This window comes from Kogia breviceps, chromosome 16 (assembly GCF_026419965.1).
Source record: "Kogia breviceps isolate mKogBre1 chromosome 16, mKogBre1 haplotype 1, whole genome shotgun sequence".
Lineage (NCBI taxonomy): Eukaryota > Metazoa > Chordata > Mammalia > Artiodactyla > Physeteridae > Kogia > Kogia breviceps.
Window position 1 is genome coordinate 23453006 of NC_081325.1, and position 18071 is coordinate 23471076.

The window sequence follows — 18071 nt, forward strand, 5'->3', positions numbered from 1 at the left end:
GTTCCCTGCAGAGTGATCTCTGCCAGCACCTTGGTGAGACTGCACAGTGGGTCAGTACTCTCTGCTGTCATTCTTTGCACTGGGGCTCTGGCCGCAAGAGGGGAAAATAGTCACACACAGGGAAATGGTATAAGTTAAAAATCCAGCAAGTCTGGTGGGGTGGTAATGACTTTCCCAGCATCCAAGTCTTCGCCTTCAGGACATGTGAAGCTAGAAAACAATGTCATTCATTCAGCATTTATAGAGAACACACAAAGTACACGGTACTGGGCTCAGTACTGGAGGGCATGCAAAAGTGTACGAAACACAAACCCTGCCCCCGCCCCTGCCCGAGGATTCTTGCCAGGAAGGGTATTTCAAGTATCAAGCAGACCTTATGACCCTTTAAGAAATTCTTGAGGGAATAAAAGTGCATTCAGAGTTTAAAACAAGCATGGAAAAGAATACCGCTAGGACAATAAGTCTTTTAGGAGAAAGGGCATGTAAGTGTGCCTGAAAATTTGATTTCTATGGTATACAATATAGCTTGGCTGAATGAGAGAGTAGAGGTTTAAAGGGCCAAGAGCGGCGCCAGGCTGGCCGGTTCTTGGAGACGCCGGACTTCAAAGAAGTCGGATGCCTGCACAGTTAGTTGAATCCGAACAAAGAGGAAGCCGGCACTTTTACCTGGGAAGTGTATAACTTCGAGGAAAAGTGGCCTCCGAGGAGGAAAAAAAGGGAACACTCCGCCCTGAGTGGAAGCCCTCACAACCCTCGACTGTGCCTGCTGACCGCACCCTTGACCGACCTCACCCTCGCTCCCCCGCCCGGCTTCCTCTACCCAGTCTAGGCGGCAGGCCGCGCTCGCCCGGGTTCCACCGCCCACTCCACGCCCGCAGCTCTTGAACGCGCCGGCTCCAGCCGGTAATCGGCCACGTGCGCCAGGTTCCCCGCTCGGCCCCTCAGCGAGCCGAGCGCCTCCAAGGTTGCGGTGGCCACGGTGGGGGCTCGATCCCTGTCCCTGCGAGCCCAGCCGAGAAGTCCGGACAGCGGCGGTGGCGGGAGCGAGCGGCCCGGCCCCTCCCTAGAGGGAGCAGCGCGACAGTGGGCTGCGGGCGCCGCCTCTGCTGCATCGGTGGCTGCGCGTTCCGCTCGGCCCAGCCCATCTCGGATTTGGAGCCCGCGCGCGCCGCGCTGCCTTCCCCTCCTCCTCTGCCACCGCCCTGTGGGCAGTTCCCCCGGGCCACACGCAACTTCGATCCTCCTTTCCCTGGTTTACGGATTTCCGAGGGCGAAGAATTTCGCCTCGGTCCCTGCGAGTGCCTCTCGGCCTCTCTCCCTCTCCCCTCGCGATTCCTCCTTCCCGTGGGCGCGCGCGCGCGCACGCTCACGCACACACACACACGCACACTCACACTCGCCGGCGCGCGTGCGCACGGCCGCGCGCCCTGAGCCGCGGAGTCTCCAGCGCCTCTCAGCAGACCCCACTCTCTCCGGCGCCGCTACTCACACAGGCTTCCAGCCGCCACTGGGCGTCCTCTGTCTGCGGTAGCGCGGCTGAAGCGGCGGTGGGAAAGGTAGCTGGAGCCCGGCGCGGTCTCAGAGCTCCGTGCCCTGGACCGAGTCCTGGGAGAAGCGGAGAAGGAGGACGCCGAGGCGAGGAGGAGCCGCGCCGCGCCCGGGTCTGCGGGGCTGGCTGCCTCCGCTACCGGTACCGCGGCCCCAGGTAAGCTGCTCCGGGGCCCGCAGCATCCCCGGGGCGTCCGGGCTCGGAGCGGGGGTTGCGCGGTCCCGCCGCCGCCGCGGCACCAGGACAGAGGCTCGGAGGGGAGTGGGCTCGGGGGGAGGGGAATGGAGCTAGAGGTGAGGCCGGTAGGGAGGGGGGCAGGGGAACGTGGGGCTTCACCGCAGCCCCCCGCGCCCTTCCCTTCCCTACCTCAGCTCCACCCGGGTGACTTTTACGAGCCTGGGGGCGCCTGGCGCCCAGACAGCTATTCTCAGCTCTCCCCCGCGCCGCCAGCCAGTGTTGGCTGAGGGCTCCGCGCCCGCCGCGCGCCTCCCACCTCCCGTGCACCTTGGACAGCGCACCCCGCTGCCCGCCGCCCCCTGAACCGCACCCGGGTCCGCGTCCTGCTCGCGCAGCCCTCCCGCTGCTCTCTTCTTTCCCGGTTGTCACCCTCCCGCCCTGCATCCCTTCTCCTCCCAGCCCTGGCGGACTCCTCTGGGTGCGGGCCGGAAACTTTCCTCCCCGCCTTGTCTGAACTAGGTACTATTGTTGTTATTTGTGACTGTCCCCTTACTCGGGGAACTTAGACACAGTGGACCGGTCTTCCTCGGCGGGAGGCCCGGTCCAGCCCGACGCAAAAGAGGCATTGGGCAGCAGGACTCGGCGGCTGCCAGGGTGCAGAGCCTACGCCTCGGTAGCCGGACGCCTGCCGCCTCCCCTCTTCTCCGGACTCCACACGTGCGCGCCTCCCACGGACGCCGCCGCTCCCCGACCACCCCACGTCCTCCTCCTGCACTGCCACGGCCACCCCATAGGTTGGACACCTGGGGCTTGCGGGTCCTGATTGGCTGAAGGCGTAACCCCGCCTCCTTTCTGGGGGGGTGGTGGTTTGGAGTGTTGTGGTTGTCATCCCGCGGCGCGCACATGGGGGAAGCGGGGTCGACAGGTGGGGAAGCCGGGACCGGTTGGATCCTCGCGTCCCATTGTGTATAGCTACACTCCCACCCGCCTTCCTCCAAGTGCGCTTCTGCTTTTCTCCTTTTCTGTTTCTCAACATTTTGCTGCTGTGACATTAAAAAAAAACTGGTTTGTAATCTTATTTTTATTAATATTGTATTTGCTCGGTGGTGGAGATTTTTAAAGCAGATCTAGAAGGATGAGGGAAACAAGTGCTTATGGGGAGGTTCCTGGCAAAGTGGGCTGCAGATTTGAGTCTGGTAGTTTGGAGAAAGTAATGGGTGCCTAAGGGTTATGAAGAGGGTGGAGAAAGTGAGAAGGAAATTGTTTCTTGGTGAGGGCCAGACACAGGTGAGCAACCTTGAGAAGTAAGTGGGTCATGTGTGGGGCGAGACGTGAAGGAGAAACCCGGATGGGCGCTCCCGGGAGCGTTTTGCTGAAGATGGCTCTGTCCGGAAAAGTAATTTTGAACAGTATTCAGTTCATTATTTAACACACTTTGTTTCTGTTTTGCTAACGTTGCCCCTTTGATATATTTTATAGTAATAATGTCAATCCACGTAATGGGTTTTGCTTATTTCAGTTTCTTGCAATATATCGATTTGCAAGTGGTAATGAATTTCAAAAAGTGAATTTCAACGGCTCCTTTATAGGGACGCACTAAATAGTTAAAGTACTTTGGAATATTGTGAAAGGGAGACGGATGAGCATTGCATAAAATCCAAAGACTGTTCTGGCATTATTTAGGGTCTTTGCAGAAATATATGTGTGTGCGTGTGACACTGATTTCTCTTCATTTCAAAGCATGATTGCCTCTAGCACTTTCCAGCTTTAATTCCTTAAGACTGTTTTGATGTTGTGTCTGTACATCTAAGAATATTGTAATTCTTATCTTTGGAAGCCTTGTCAGTGGAAAACAAACAGCAACTGATGCAAACTACTGTTGACAACTTTATAGTGAGTACACTGCATTATTTTATTTGTAAGCTAGTGAAATATGCAAGAGTAACATAGCGTGACTGTTATTCCCTAGGGACCAATATCAAAACAAAGTGGGGAATCACATGAGGCTATTCCAGGGAGCACAATTCAATTATTTACAAAGTGAATATATGTTAAGATTCTTGGGTGTAAAGAAAAGCAGAATATTCCCACTTGAATTATTATCTTTGTACACAGTGGTAGCAGATGATTTGAAGTAAAACCACATATTAAATATGTTTGATGATTCCAAAGTAGATAGTAAAGGTTTTCCATTTATTGTTTTTATATAAGTATAATTACTTTTCTGACTGAAGAACTTTGTATTCAAAGGACAGAATTTGATACATCTGGCAAATTGGAAATTATTGCTATTGTTGAGAAAATAATTCTTACTGTGTTTTCATATCTCCAGATCATGCTTTGATTTGCCCTCAGGGATTTAGATTCTAGTCTTTGGCCTATCAAATTGAGATGGGTTGGAGGTAGGTAGAACAAAAATGTATATAGTCACACACACACACATGCAAAATATATGTATGTATATCAGCACACAGCTATATATTTATACACATAATTTGGGGGTACATTCAGTGTGTTTAGTTATATATATGTTATCGTCATCCTTAGAATTTTTTCTCATTTCTCCTTGTCCAAATGGTGGCCCTGTTTTAAACTGTGGAAAGCATTATCACCAGTAAAATTGGCCAATAGATCATGGAAACAGACAATAGTATTTTGTTGCTTGGCAACCACCTACTGTGAATGAAAAACAAAGCAGTGACAGCTGCTTCCACATCCTGACACTCATAACTGTAGCTCAAGCATCGCAACCCTCCAAATGAGACACATCTACTAACTTTCATTTGAGGAAGGTGAAGCGGTTTTCTTTTGGGGATGTTTTTAAAATGTACATTCAAAATTTTTATTATAATAAGAATTATATTGTTATTGTGGGATGAAAGGAAGCATCTAATTTCAATTGCCCTCCTAAGCCTAGTATAAACTGAGAAATGCAAGACTGGGAGGACTGTTTAGACCCTCTCATTGTTCCCTTCATAGTCATTAAGCACGGTAAGCACATTTTCTGCTGCCGTCAGATGCTCTTAGGATTTTACAAAAACTTGAGTTCTCTGTGATACCTAAATAGGTGACTGGATTTTACTGCCAGGAGGGAGTTAGAGACTGATGCTTTGGCCTAACCCTTTAGTTTTAAGGGACGCTGAGGCACAGTTAGGTGTTGTGATTTCAGCCTGGTTACAGAGTCATCTCCAGGATGTCTTGCCTTGGGTCACACTTGAAAAATGTTCTCCTGTTTCCTCCCTCAAATTATTCTTTCTTTGTTCTTTACACAGAATTTGTAACCAAGATTTTTATCCTAATAAAGATACTTAGAAAATACAGTAATATTTGGGAGTCAAAATTCAGTGTTGACACCAGGCTACCTTATGGTTTTAGATGCATTGGGTATTCAGCCCTCAGTCACGGAAAGTCCTGTGGCTTTCCCCCTCTTTCCTCAAACTGGGGAAGCCCAGTCCCTTGCTTTGGTAATTGTTTACATCTTTGGACAACCTTTAATGATCTATTATTCTCTAAATGAATTTTAGACGGGGATGAGATTGAGGATTGTGTTGGTCAGCTTGTATACCTGCAAGAGTTTAACCATCCCAGCTAATTAATCACGTGTTGTGGTCTGTCTGCAACGTGATAGATGTGCTGTTGATCTAGTGATCTGGGCTCAAAAAAAAAAAAAAAAAGATACAAACGAAGTTATTTACAAAACAGAAACAGACTCACAGAGAACGAATTTATGGTTACCAGGGGTGAAGGGTGGCAGGGTGGATAGATTGGGAGTTTGGGATTGACCTGTACACACTGCTTTATTTAAAGCAGATAACCAACAAGGACCTCCTGTATAGCACAGGGAACGCTGCTCAATATTTTGTAATAACCTAAATGGGAAAAGAATTTGAAAAAGAATAGATACATGTATATGTATAACTGAATCACTTTGCTGTACACCTGAAGCTAATACAACATCATTAATCACCTATGCTCCAATATAAAATAAAAATTAAAAAATAGAGCACATGGGACAGACTGTGTAGCTGCATAATCTTCCTTTCAGTCTCTTATCAAAGCTGTCTTGCCAAAGGTATTACCTGAAGCCTGCTTGTGGAGGACAACTCATCTATTTGTGAGAGATGGCAATAGTGCAGATTGCTTCTGAACTCTGAAATGATAATGAATGGAGTAGTGGATGGCGAACTTGGATCACGTGTGCATTATTAAGGCTTTTTTCTGAACTTAGGCGATGTATTGCATGTGTGATACATTTTGAAGTTCCTTATGCTACTTTAAAGAATCTGTATTCTGTTATTTATTATTTATGACAAAGGTAGTCATTTCACCTTAATACACCTTAACTGGAAGAAAAACTTGGATTGGACTGGTTGGAGAAACAGTGTAGTGACAGTTTTAAGTACCATTGCAGAGCCATTTTCACCAGAAAAGCATGCACTGTAGCAGATTTGTAGGGGGGAATAAATTGATTTACAGCATGTTTAACCTAGTTTTAGAAGTCTGCTATTAACTTGTTCTAGCTAGAAGGATTTCCAAGCAGAATAATAATTTTGCAGATTTCAAGTGGATGTCACTGATTTTTAAAATCATTTTTCACAGTCTGGTTGTAGTTTGTTCAGGACAAGTGCTTGCTTTGGATCCTCTAAGATTAATCTGAATTTTAAGGTTATTATTATTTTAAAAAATTCAGAACCGTTTCTCTTTGCGTGGCATGATGTTAAATATCCTGTAGTTCTTACATTTAATTTATTCCACTGGAATCTTGAAATTTAATTAACTTCCCTCTCCTATCTTCATGTTCAAGAGAATGTGTGTATGCATATGTGTTTTCATTCTTTTCCTTTTCATGGTTTTCATCCTAATGATAGAGCACCAAAGGGCCTGATTTGTATTTTTTTCATACAGTAAAGAGAAGGTTTAAACAAGAGATATTTGCGTTTTCCATTCCCTTATGTCAGCTTCTGCTATTATAACCTGTAAACTCTCACCCGCACAAATAGGATGATTGCTAAACAAGCAAACAAATAAATATTTATCCAAGCAGCATCCCATTTGCTGCCCTCCAGGCTGGCCAAGAAAGCATATTTTCTCATTCTTAGACACACATATACTTACTTCCACACCCACCCACATATACATTGAGTTTAAGTTCCTGTAGATTCTATTTTTTTTTTTAAAGAGTGGATGGAAATAGTATTTGATTGGGAGACCTGTGTATGATAGATTTTAAGTAAAGCTGATGTATTCAGATTCTCAGAAATGTAGCAGCAGAGGAAGAATTAAATTGAATTATTCCCTTTGGAAAAATTTCAAGTTTATGCTGAGAACATAACCCATGACCCTTACAACAGTACCCGCAACAGAGCCTGCCACGTGGTAGACACTTAGTGTGTATTTTGTGGAGTATGCACCTGCTGCCTCCTTTATGTGATGCTGCAAATATTCCCGTCTGTATCTGCATGAATAGCAAAAGTTGGGGAAATGGAGGAGAAATGACTGTACTTTTCTAATTGTTTCTGGCCCTGTATAAAAACATGTCAAAAAACTAACTTAGCCAGTGATATTTTGGAATATACCTCTTGTCGGTGTAGAAAGTTATACCAAGGGTATTGATTTTTCACAAATACAGCCATCCTAAGTACAGAAGAGCTCTTTAATAGCCCACAGCAGCATAACAAAGGTAACGGCAGCTGGGCCGAAGGAATACTTTATTTAGCTGGAGCTGGAGGGTGAAATCTGTTCGCTCCAGTGTAATTATCCAGACTGGAGTGTGGCCAGGGCACTGTGGTTAACAACCCAGACAGGGGGAGAAAAGCCACCGATGAGGTCTTTAGTGACTCCGACTGTCCAAACCTCTGATTTGGTTTGTAAGAGAGCACCTTGAGTAGCTTGGAAACCACAGAAGCTATTGTGCATTTAAGGGATAGAGCCCAGAGTTACCATCGAGGTCTCAGGTGCCAAATTTCTGGTGATTGGAAGAAGTCTTAATCCTGAGAGATCAGTGGCATTGAAATAAGACGTTCTTCTTCATCCTGCTCCATCTTTGTGAAGTATGTGAAGGGCGACCGTGTCTCTGGGGACAGCCCTGGCAGAATCACCAGGTAGGGTAAAGCCTGACAGGCTTCCAATTCCCCGTAAAGCATCCTTCACCTTTCCACCACTACCTCCGTTGTTTGTCTCGCTTGTAGGGTTTAATTCACAGTTTTGTAGCAGCAAGTGTCTGTTAAGGTGTATGTTGATCAAAGGTTATAGAGCTTTTCTGGAGGGATTCCTGAGTATCTTCTGTATATTAGGTGCTCAATAGATATTTGTTTCATTTTACTACTACTTTGAGAGATAGGGAAGATAGTTATGTCCACAGAACCTATATAAGTAATACCATACTATTTCCTTTTAGGGTGATTTCTTTAACAAACACTTATTGAGCATTTACTATATGACTGACATAGTATCTGGCCTTGGGGATCATAGAGATTATTAAGGCACAGTTCCTGCTTGTAGCAGAGAATATGCTGCCTGCAGGGAAGACTTGCAGGAAGTGCACAAATTCAGTGTGGTTCACAAAGTGACTGTGCTGGGGGAGGGGGGAAGGGGGAGGAGGTTTGGAGAGCAGGGCAGGGGGCAGACCATGGAAGACTAGTAAGACCCATCAAAGATTTTGAACTTTATGATATGGGTCAGTGTTTCACAGTCTTCCTGTTCTTGCCACAGTACTGATTCCTGGGTCCCAACCCCAGCCCCCCGAATCAGACTCTTCAGGGACACGCCAAGTCGAGTAGACACGTACATATGCCCGGATGCTCACTGCTCCCATGCACATCTGCAGAATTCTTCTGCAAGCACCTACTGTTCTCCACCTGAGGGCTTTCTCTGTCACATGGGGGGCAGCTGTAGGGCAGCGAAGTTAGATGGCCCCAGGAGTGGACCTCATCCAATGATTGAAGAGAGCTGGGTGGCAGTACCCTAGCATCTTGGCCCATCAGGTGCAGAGACTGATGTGTGTCCTACGCTGTGTCCCAGGATCCCCTAGTGAGACTGATGATGCTGCCCATGGTGGCTGTCTGCTAGATAATCGGGGCTTTGTTGGCTGCCTTCCTTTCCCACTAGTCCTTCCTAGGATCCCCGCCTAGATGAATAGCTTGCATTTAAATTCTTTCATGGACTTCCCTGGTGGTCCAGTAGTTAAAAGACTCCACGCTTCCACTGCAGGGGGCGCAGGTTCCATCCCTGGTCAGGGAAGTTCCACATGCCACGCAGTATGGCCAAAAGAAAAAAAAAAAAAAAGGAAAAAAGTAAATACATTCTGTCTCAAGGTCTGTTTCTGGAGAAACCCAACGCAAGATACTGAAGAATCTGCTTCATTTATTTTTAAAATAATGCCCCCACTGGTTTTCTTCATTAGGCAAATTTGGGCACTCCGGCCTCAGGTGATAGAGAGCTACTGAAGAATTAAGGCGAGGGCATCTTTACTCTTGATTTGCAGCTGAGAACGACCTTGCTGGCAGGTGTGTGGGGAATGCATTGATAGGGGAAGAGTTGGGGGCGTGGAGACCAGCTGGGAGGTGGCGGTGCCTAGACAAACAGCGGAGGTAGTGGCTGGGAGACTGGAGATGGGGAAAGGGGGCAAGAATGACTTGGGTGGAAAGCTGGCTGGAAAAGTCAGCAGGACCAAGAGGCCTGAGACGTGTGCTCACTTAGCTCCTCCCCAGACGCAGACGTCAGTCCTCCACCCGCAGCTTGGCCTGCTGTCCCTCCAGCTCGATACCCCCTGAAGGGCTGAGATGCCTCCGCCTTGCCTGTCATCGTGGTCAGGCTCTCTGGAGTTAAGCAGTACAGTTCTGGGCATAAATAAAAGAAGACAAAGCTAAATTGAAGCATATAAATAATTTACCACCACATCATTAAAGGAAGAAAGTTATATTTTACGGGCGGGATACGTGGAGTGGTAGAGGAGAGTTGGAGAGATGTCTGTGGTGTGTGTCCATCTTGTGATGAATAGTGATTTTTTTTCCCCATCATACTCTTGGCTAAGAAGGGATTTTCATCCAGCATCAGTTTCTGGAAGACCTAGCAGGCACTTCTATCTATTGTTTTCCCCGCTTCTCCCGTAGCCTATATTTTAGCTAAGTGAATGAGTGGCAGCTGGGAGTGGGCTGGCTCTTTCGTCTTGGTCTGTCAAAGTGCCAGGCTTTTTTCTGCAGTTTCTCCTGCCGGTTCTTAGGCCACCAGCTCCCAAAGGAGATCAGAGGGTGTGGAGGGTGGGAGAAGGGAAGCATGCATCCAGAAAGAGCGGTTTTGAAATGAATTCTTAATCATGAAATGAGCAGGTTAAGGCTTGTTAGCTGATCTGAAATAAGATCAGGCAGTCTCCTAATTGTCCCGTGCATGAAGACTAAGGTCCTGGCTCCGTCTGCAGTCAGAAAGGCAAAGGCTGAATCATCAAATAAGAGCAACCTAGCACCATCATATTTCTGCAAAAGTAGCATTGAGCCCATGACACAGAGAAGACGGAATTCTGAGAAGTTGTAGAGGGGGCAACACAGAGTTTACTGGGCCTTGCTTCACCGGGAGATCAGAGTCCTGACGGTAGGAGCACCGCGCTTGTGAGTGTACGGACCAGAGACACTATGGGTGAAACACAGTGGCAAGGAAGAGTCCTTATTAATTTAGAAGAGTAGGAACATATTTATATTTTTTAATTGAATTTTTTATTTGGAGATCATTACAGATTCATGTGCAGTTGTCAGAAATAACATGGTCAGAGCCTGTGTACCCTTTACCCATTTCCCCCCTGTGGTAACGTCTTGCAAACCTATAGGGCAGCATCACAAGCAGGACATGGATCGCTGAGGTCCACCAGTCTTGGTCAGGTTTCCCCAGTTTCACCTGTACTCATTTGTGGGCCTGTGGGCCCTGGTGTGCATGCGTATATTTTCTCCGATTAAATACTTATATTTTTAAATTTTTTCAAAGAACCTTTTTTTCCCCTAGGATTTTGGGGAAAAAATGCGCTTTTTAAGACTAGTCCTGGATTAATTGTAACTGAAGAAAGGATATTTACTATAGGATAAATCCCCCAACCCGTGCAACTCGGGGACTGTGCAGAATAGATCAGGGTCACGTGCACGCAGCAGGAAGGTCAATAGGCCAGTCCGGCAGGTATGGCTTCCACTTAACTTATTCCTGTGTGACCATTATATGGCAGTAAACAAACCTTTTAAAAGTGTATCTGTTGGGAAAGAGGCTTGCTTATTACAGCTCGCTGTGACTCCTGGTCCTCGCCCCAGGCTTCCTGGCCCTCTCCCCGCCTTCCCCTCCGTGTGCCGGAGGCTCACCCCTGCAGGCTGTTCACCCCTGCAGGCTGTTCACCCCTGCAGGCTGTTCACCCAGGTTTCCGAGTCAGCTGGTTCGCTGTGTTCAGCCTGCGGAAGGCACGTGGGAGACAGCAGGGAGAAGGGCAAAGCCAGGGAGGGTATCTTTTCTTTCCTCCAGCTTCGCACGGCTCCCAGCCAGAGGGAATCCCTCCCCGGCACAACCACTCGCGCTTGACGGACCTTCTCTGGTTCTAGCTGCTCACAAGTGACCTTGGCCCGTGGACTCCAGCAGCACCCCCTCCTTCCGTGGTCTGTTGTCAGCCTAGGCAAGGCGGCAGCTTCCTGCTCTGGCTGATCTCTGGATTGTCTCACTGTCTTGTGCAGGCTCTCTGCTCCCCCATCACCCGAGTAACCAACTCTCTCTCATAAATTTCTTCTGTGAAAAATACTTGAAGAGATTCCTATTTTCCTAGTTAGACAGTCCCCAGGTCCTGAAAGCGTGGGCATGGTGTAACTCTGACGACGTTTTCCTCTTTCTGACATTCTGGCTTCTTCCACTGCAAAAGTCTGGCCGTCTCCAATCCTGGCAGAAAGTACCTGCATTTAGAATGTCACCCCTCCCACCAGGAGCCTCCATCTTTTTACCGACTAGCCATCCTCTCCTAGTCTCTGGTTTTCCAAGCACTAATTGCCCTTTGTCAAATTTATTCGGCATTTTGGCAACCTCTCCTAGTGTCCTTGTTAGTTTGTCCTTGAGCTCCTCTTTTACTAACCATCTCTACCTAATTTTCTGCCAGTGGTTCTTACTGACCTCATCTCCGTGTGTAATATCCTTATGCCCGTATTAACATGTTGGTCTCATGACTCACTCCTGAATGTCCTCTAGTTTACAGGTTATACCTCTGCTACCTAAGGATTTGGTTTTGCTGGCACTTCACTGTCCTGCACAAGTGTGCTTTCCAAATGTGTTATCAGGCTTCTCCACCTCCTCTCCTATAGAAGTGTACGTGGTTCTCTAACAAAATCATTGGTAAGAACGTTAATAAGGATGCTTTGGGAAGAAGGGAATAGGACTCAAGTAGCATCTTCGAGGCTAAAGCAAATTTAGAAACCACGTCAGAGGAAGCCAAGCTGGTGGCCAGTTGGTGTGGTGGCCTCGCGCACTACCTTAAGGGTTCCTCCCGTATTGGTCCCATAGTTGGCCGCGTTGGGCAGCTTTGTCCCTTCTCCGGGGTTCCCCAGCCAAGCACAGAGAGTTGGGAGTTGGAGCAAGGAGAAAGCTTTCGAGCTCTGTCCGACTAAGATGCCAAGAGGTTGCACAGACAACCCAGTTGTAGGTGCCCCATCCTCAGATGTCAGGAGCAGTACCTTTAGGCATTGCAGCACATATGGGGTTACTCTAAATTCACCACCAGGTCTAAGGACTGGGGCTTGGGAAAGTCCAAAGCTTCGGCTAAAGAAGAGTTTAAGTATTGAAAAATAGCCTATGGCATGGGTAGTAAATGTGCTCAGGTCTTGACGTTCTCCTGCCCTTGCAGGGGGAACAGGGCTGGAGAATGTTCTGTGGGCTGGTTTACAGAATTTTGCACAGATAGATCTCCTTGGAGCTGGGCCACTCGCTGGCCTCTGCTCTGCACGGTGATCCCAAGTGTTGAGAGCTGGGCGGGAGGACTGTGGAGTAGGTGGTGCTGGGTGAGCTGACAGTGGAAAAGAAATAAGCTTATTTTAAATGGGCATACGCTTTGAAGGCAAGTAATTAAGACACACTTCAGCCTCTTGGACAAGTTAGGGTTCTAGTTAATACAAATGCAAGATTGGAAGGAATAAATCACTTGCACACCTATAATCACCGAGGAACAGTTTGTTTAGTAACAAAATACCAATTATGCCTGCTCTTGTGTGAGTTTCTCCTCTATTTCCCTTTAAAAAAAAATCCCTCATAACAGAGTGAGTTGAAGGTCCTTTCTTCCTGGGTTGGACTCTACACATTTTCTTTCCTTCAAGAAAGTGGTGCCCATGTGAGGGCAGCCCGTGGTTTCTCCTGACATCCATCTGAAGCCTGGTCTTTTACCCAGTTCAGTTGCGTCTTTCTGCAAAGGTACAGCCTCCATTTCTTTCCTTATTACTCAGCGATGTGTAGTGGCACAAGGAGAGAGTTTTTAAATCGCATTTTCTTGAGCATCGGGGACTTGATTCTGTCCAGAAACACAAAGCAGGTGCTGTAGCAGGCAGAGAGGTTGTTTTCTGTGCCTGGAGGGTGTTCTCCATACTGTGTTGAGTTGGCCCTAAGTAGTTTCTGATTTTTCTCATCTAGTTATTAATGTCGACATATATACTTTAAATCTCCTATCATATTGTGACCTAGCTCGATACTCATTTTGTAGTAGAGATTTAATGTTTTTGGAGCAAAGCATGCTACATAATCTTTGTGCCAAACGAACAGGTATTTATGGTTTCTGGGTTCCCACTAGGTGCTGGGAATGCAGTAGCGAACAAAAATCCCTGGTCCTGTCCTCCTGGGAGTCCATAGTTTACTGGAAAGAATATCAAGTAAAAGAAAAATCATTATGTAATTGGAGCTCATGATAAGTTCTTGGAAGAGACCAGATTTCTCTGAAAGGATACCATGAGGGTGGTCAGGGAGGGCCTATATGGGAGAGTAATTTATAAATTAAGACCTGAAGGTTGATTGGGGTTATCCCACGGCGAGGTGTTGGGGAGGGTCCCATGTATGAGGCCCAGATGTGAGAGTCACTGGAAGATAGCCTCTGCGGCTGGAGTGCAGAGAGTGAGGGTGACAGTGGCCAGAATGAGACTCTGAGATGTAGGTTAGGGCCTGATGATGCCAGACCTACCAGGCCAGGCTGAGGACTTGGAATTTTAGCCTAAGTGCAGTGGGGCGCCATTGAAAAGTGTTTGTTTTGTTTTTCTTTTTTTTTAAAATTGGGGTGAAACTTATAGAACATAAGATGAACCATTTTAAAGTGAACAATTCAGTGGCATTTAGTATATTCACAGTGTTGTGCAGTTGCCACCTGTGTCTATTCTAGAACATTTTCATCACCAGGAATGGAAATCCCTACCCACTAAGCAGTTATTGAAGGGTTTCGGGGGGAGTCATGTGGTGTGGTTTGTAGTGTGGAAGATCTTTCTGGCATGTTTCTGGAGAAGGAATGGGAGAGGGAAAGAGCAGAAGCAAGACAACCAACTTGGAAACTAGGGTCAACTCCAGGGAGGGGTGGTGGTACTGACTTCCTGGACAAGGGGCAAGAGTAGGGACCACAGATGTGGAGAAAAATGGAATGATCCAAGGAGAGTCATATAATCGGGTTTGATGATCTGTTAAGTGATTTGGTCACCTTGTAATAACCTACATCACTTTTCCCCAAAGGGTGATCCATACCCTGTTCAGATCTATGTAGGATGCTTATTAAAAGTACAGCTTCGGGGGCTTCCCTGGTGGCGCAGTGGTTGAGAATCCGCCTGCCGATGCAGGGGACACGGGTTCGTGCCCCGGGCCGGGAGGATCCCACATGCCGCGGAGCGGCTGGGCCCGTGCGCCGCGGCCGCTGAGCCTGCACGTCCGGAGCCTGTGCTCGGCAACGGGAGAGGCCACAACAGTGAGAGGCCCGCGAACCGCAAAAAAAAAAAAAAAAAAAAAAAAAAAAAAAAGTACAGCTTCGGGCTTCCCTGGTGGCGCAGTGGATAAGAATCACCTGCCAAGGCAGGGGACACGGGTTCGATCCCTGGTCCGGGAAGATCCCACATGCTGCGGAGCAACTAAGCCCGTGCGCCGCAACTACTGAGCCTGCGCTCTAGAGCCTGTGCTCCGCAACAAGAGAAGCCACCGCAGTGAGAAGCCCGCACACCGCAATGAAGAGTAGCCCCCTCTTGCCGCAGCTAGAGAAAGCCCGCGTGCAGCAACGAATACCCAACACAGCCAAAAATAAATACATTAAAAATTAAAAAAAAAAAAGTACAGCTTCTTAAGCCCACCTCAAGATACTGATGCAGAAGGACCGAAGAGGGTCCCTAAGGGGGGTTCTTACTGGAACTGAGGTTTGAGAACCACTCAGTGTCTTCTTTCTCATTCTGATGCCCTTTCAGATTGAAGGCTGCCAACAGTCCATCGAAGTGGGATGAATTAGAACGAGACACAGAATAGACACATGGATAACCTAGGGCATGCTTGTGATTTTGAGTGGGAGGGATGCTTTCCAGAGCTGTATCTTTAACTTGATCCCAAAGGCAAATGTGTAATATAGACAATTTTATGGGTGGTGTTTATCTTTGATTCTTTCCTTTCGTGGAGTATTGGGACTCTCCCAGAATTAAATGGTGACTGACTGTGAGCCATGGCATTATCATGAAATACAATGTAGGTACAGTATAGTAATTTATTGTAAAAGAAACAAGTGCAGGAAATAAACTTGTAAAACAAACCATCCTAGTATTTTTGGAGTTACCTTATATCTACAAGATTCCTGCTACTTCAAAGAGATGTTTACTTCACTTAACTGATTTTAGAGCCAGAGTTTTTGAGACTTTATAGTCAGAAAATCCTACAAGCTGTAGTAAAAATCACCAATAAACAGATCAAGATTTTTGTCTTTGACTTCTGTTTTCCATTTGCCTTTGGTACGTTTTTCTAACCCAGTGCTTCCTCTCAGAGATGTCACTTCGAGCCAAGTCTAATAAGGTGCTCAGATGTTTCTATCCTAGTGGCATTTGGATCTTTCAGATAATCCTCTTCCTCCCAACAATTTATGTAATTATGTTTGGTTAAATTATACCTTTCCATGTCAACACTGAAAAAACTCACAGAGAACATCTAGTTTTCTAGTTTGCTTGAAGTGGTTTAAAGTGACTGTAATAGTCCTCCACTGCTGAGGAGTGGGGTTAGGTTTTGGGGTGGGAGGTTTTCCCCATGAGAAAAGGGTATGGTTGTCCAGCAGCAGCCAAGGGCTAAACCCTCTGCATATTAGCATGACGGTGCCCCACACCAGCCACCCCTGGGCACTTTTTCTGCTCACTGTCACCTGTGTTACCCTCTCTCTATCTCCCGCCCTCCGCCACTGCCACTTTCCCTTTTTGGAAAGGGAATTGCTCAGCTTCTTTAAGAAGATGTTTCCTTTTGATTAATATTATTTCTACTCTTCTAGAAAGACACTTAGGCACCTCTGGCTGTGTTTCTTTTTCAGCATGTACAAATTCAGATCTTAAAGCAGTTTCATTGCTTTGTCATGGAATTTTATAATGAAATAATATTTTGAGTGCCTGGGTAGCATCTTCAATTATTTTTTTCCCCCCCTCGGAACACTTCGGTTTGGAGAGGGATATGAGGCAAAGCTGTCCACTTATTTTACACTAAAGGGAAACAATCAGTAAATACCCAGCTTTTTTTAAAGCTTGATTTTTCTGTGCCCCCTCCCCACAAAACGCATGTTGTTGTACAGGAGCAAACGCTATACAAGAATATGGGAAGGAAAATTCTTCAGAAATAATACAGTTAACCATTGCTGACATTTTAGTAAAATTCTTCCAGGAATATCTCTCTGTCTCTGTCTGTCTGTCTCTGTCTCTGTGTGTATATATAATATATATATATATTACATATACACACGTACATACACACATATACATACACACACAAGATACAGATAAAATTCTAAATAAATGGAATTTTGCTGTACATGCTATTCTGTAATCTGCTATGTTATTCTAATGACATGTTCTGGGCATCTTTCCATGTCAACAAATATATCTCATCTTTTAAATGACTGAATAGTTGTATTAGATGCTTTTCATTGTAAGTAATGCAAATCCCAGGGCAAACTAGCTTAGATAATAGGAACATACTGAAAAATCCAGTAGGTAGGGTCTTCAGGCATGATTTAATTGGGATTTAGGATTTCTTTCTTTATAGTTTTCTCTTTCCTGCTCTTTTTCATGCTCCCCATGGTGGAAAAATAGCTGTGGTTCTAGGGGCCCATTCACTGTCCAGAGAAAGAGAGCTTCACTTAATCATCAAACAAACAAATTATTAAAAAAAAAAAATCCTGGCTTCCTTCTACTTGGACCATTTTAGGTAAAGTGACCAGGGCAGGGACTTTCCTGGTGGTCCAGTGGTTAAGACTCCACGCTCCCAATACAAGGGGCCCGGGTTCGATCCCTGGTCAGGGAACTAGATTCCACATGCATGCTGCAGCTAAAGATCTCACATGTTGCAGCCAAATAAATAAATTAATTAGTTAAAAAAAAAAAAAGTGACCAGGGCAATGTTCTGATTGCTTCAGATTTGGGTAGAAGTTCATTCTAATCCTTCTGGACTTCATGTGTAGGAAACTCAGAGTACTGGTAGAAAAGAAGGAAAACGGCTTGCTGAGGAGGCTGTCAGTCAGATTTTACTCTAGGCTTACTGATAGACATTTGTGTCCAGTTTTTCAATCTAGAAATCATTACTGCTCTAAGCATGCTTGTAGGTACATCCTTTTATACTTGTGCAATAATCTCATTTGGGTAAATTCTTATTAGAAGAATTGCTGGTTCAAAGGGTATGCCCATTTTACAGTTAATAGCCATAAGCCAGATATCTAAGCCATCAGACCACCCTTTTGCCAATTATACATTGAAATCCTTCAACTGCCTGTTGGGAGTTTTTATTTTTTTACTTTTTAGCTTTTGAACCTTTAAGTGGAGACTTCAGACTTACAGCAGAATTTCAGATGTCACAACTTCTCTGAGCAGGACGAATTTGACGTGACAGAATTTAAGGTTAATCAAGGCTTCCGCGGTGTAAAATGTTTCACCAGGAAGGCCAAGAGAAAAGGATGGAGAGGAATGCATTCTACCAGCTGCAAGTCTAGTGCTTGATGGGCAATGGCTCAGGGATGGGCTGTTTGGCTGCCACTGGCACGTGCTCTGCATTCACCCCGTCACTCTCGATCTCACATCTCAGTGTGATATGAAGACAGGCCAGACATGATTGGAAATGCTGGGAGAGGATGGTCATTCATACATTTACCCTCTGC

General features: G+C 46.3%; 1 protein-coding gene across 10 annotated transcripts in view; it reads left to right on the top strand.

The window, feature by feature from the left end:
* The first annotated feature begins 1193 nt into the window (after nt 1–1193).
* Nucleotides 1194–18071, top strand: part of ENOX1 (ecto-NOX disulfide-thiol exchanger 1) — a 615060-nt gene continuing 598182 nt past the window's right edge. For 3 of the 10 annotated variants that reach the window (XM_067016821.1, XM_067016820.1, XM_067016826.1), the window contains exon 1: nt 1430–1705. The gene's annotated coding sequence lies outside the window, so the exon portion shown is untranslated. Of the gene's footprint in view, nt 1706–18071 lie in introns of all 10 variants that reach the window. The other 7 variants (XM_067016825.1, XM_067016827.1, XM_059042210.2 and 4 more) reach the window with 6 other exon arrangements.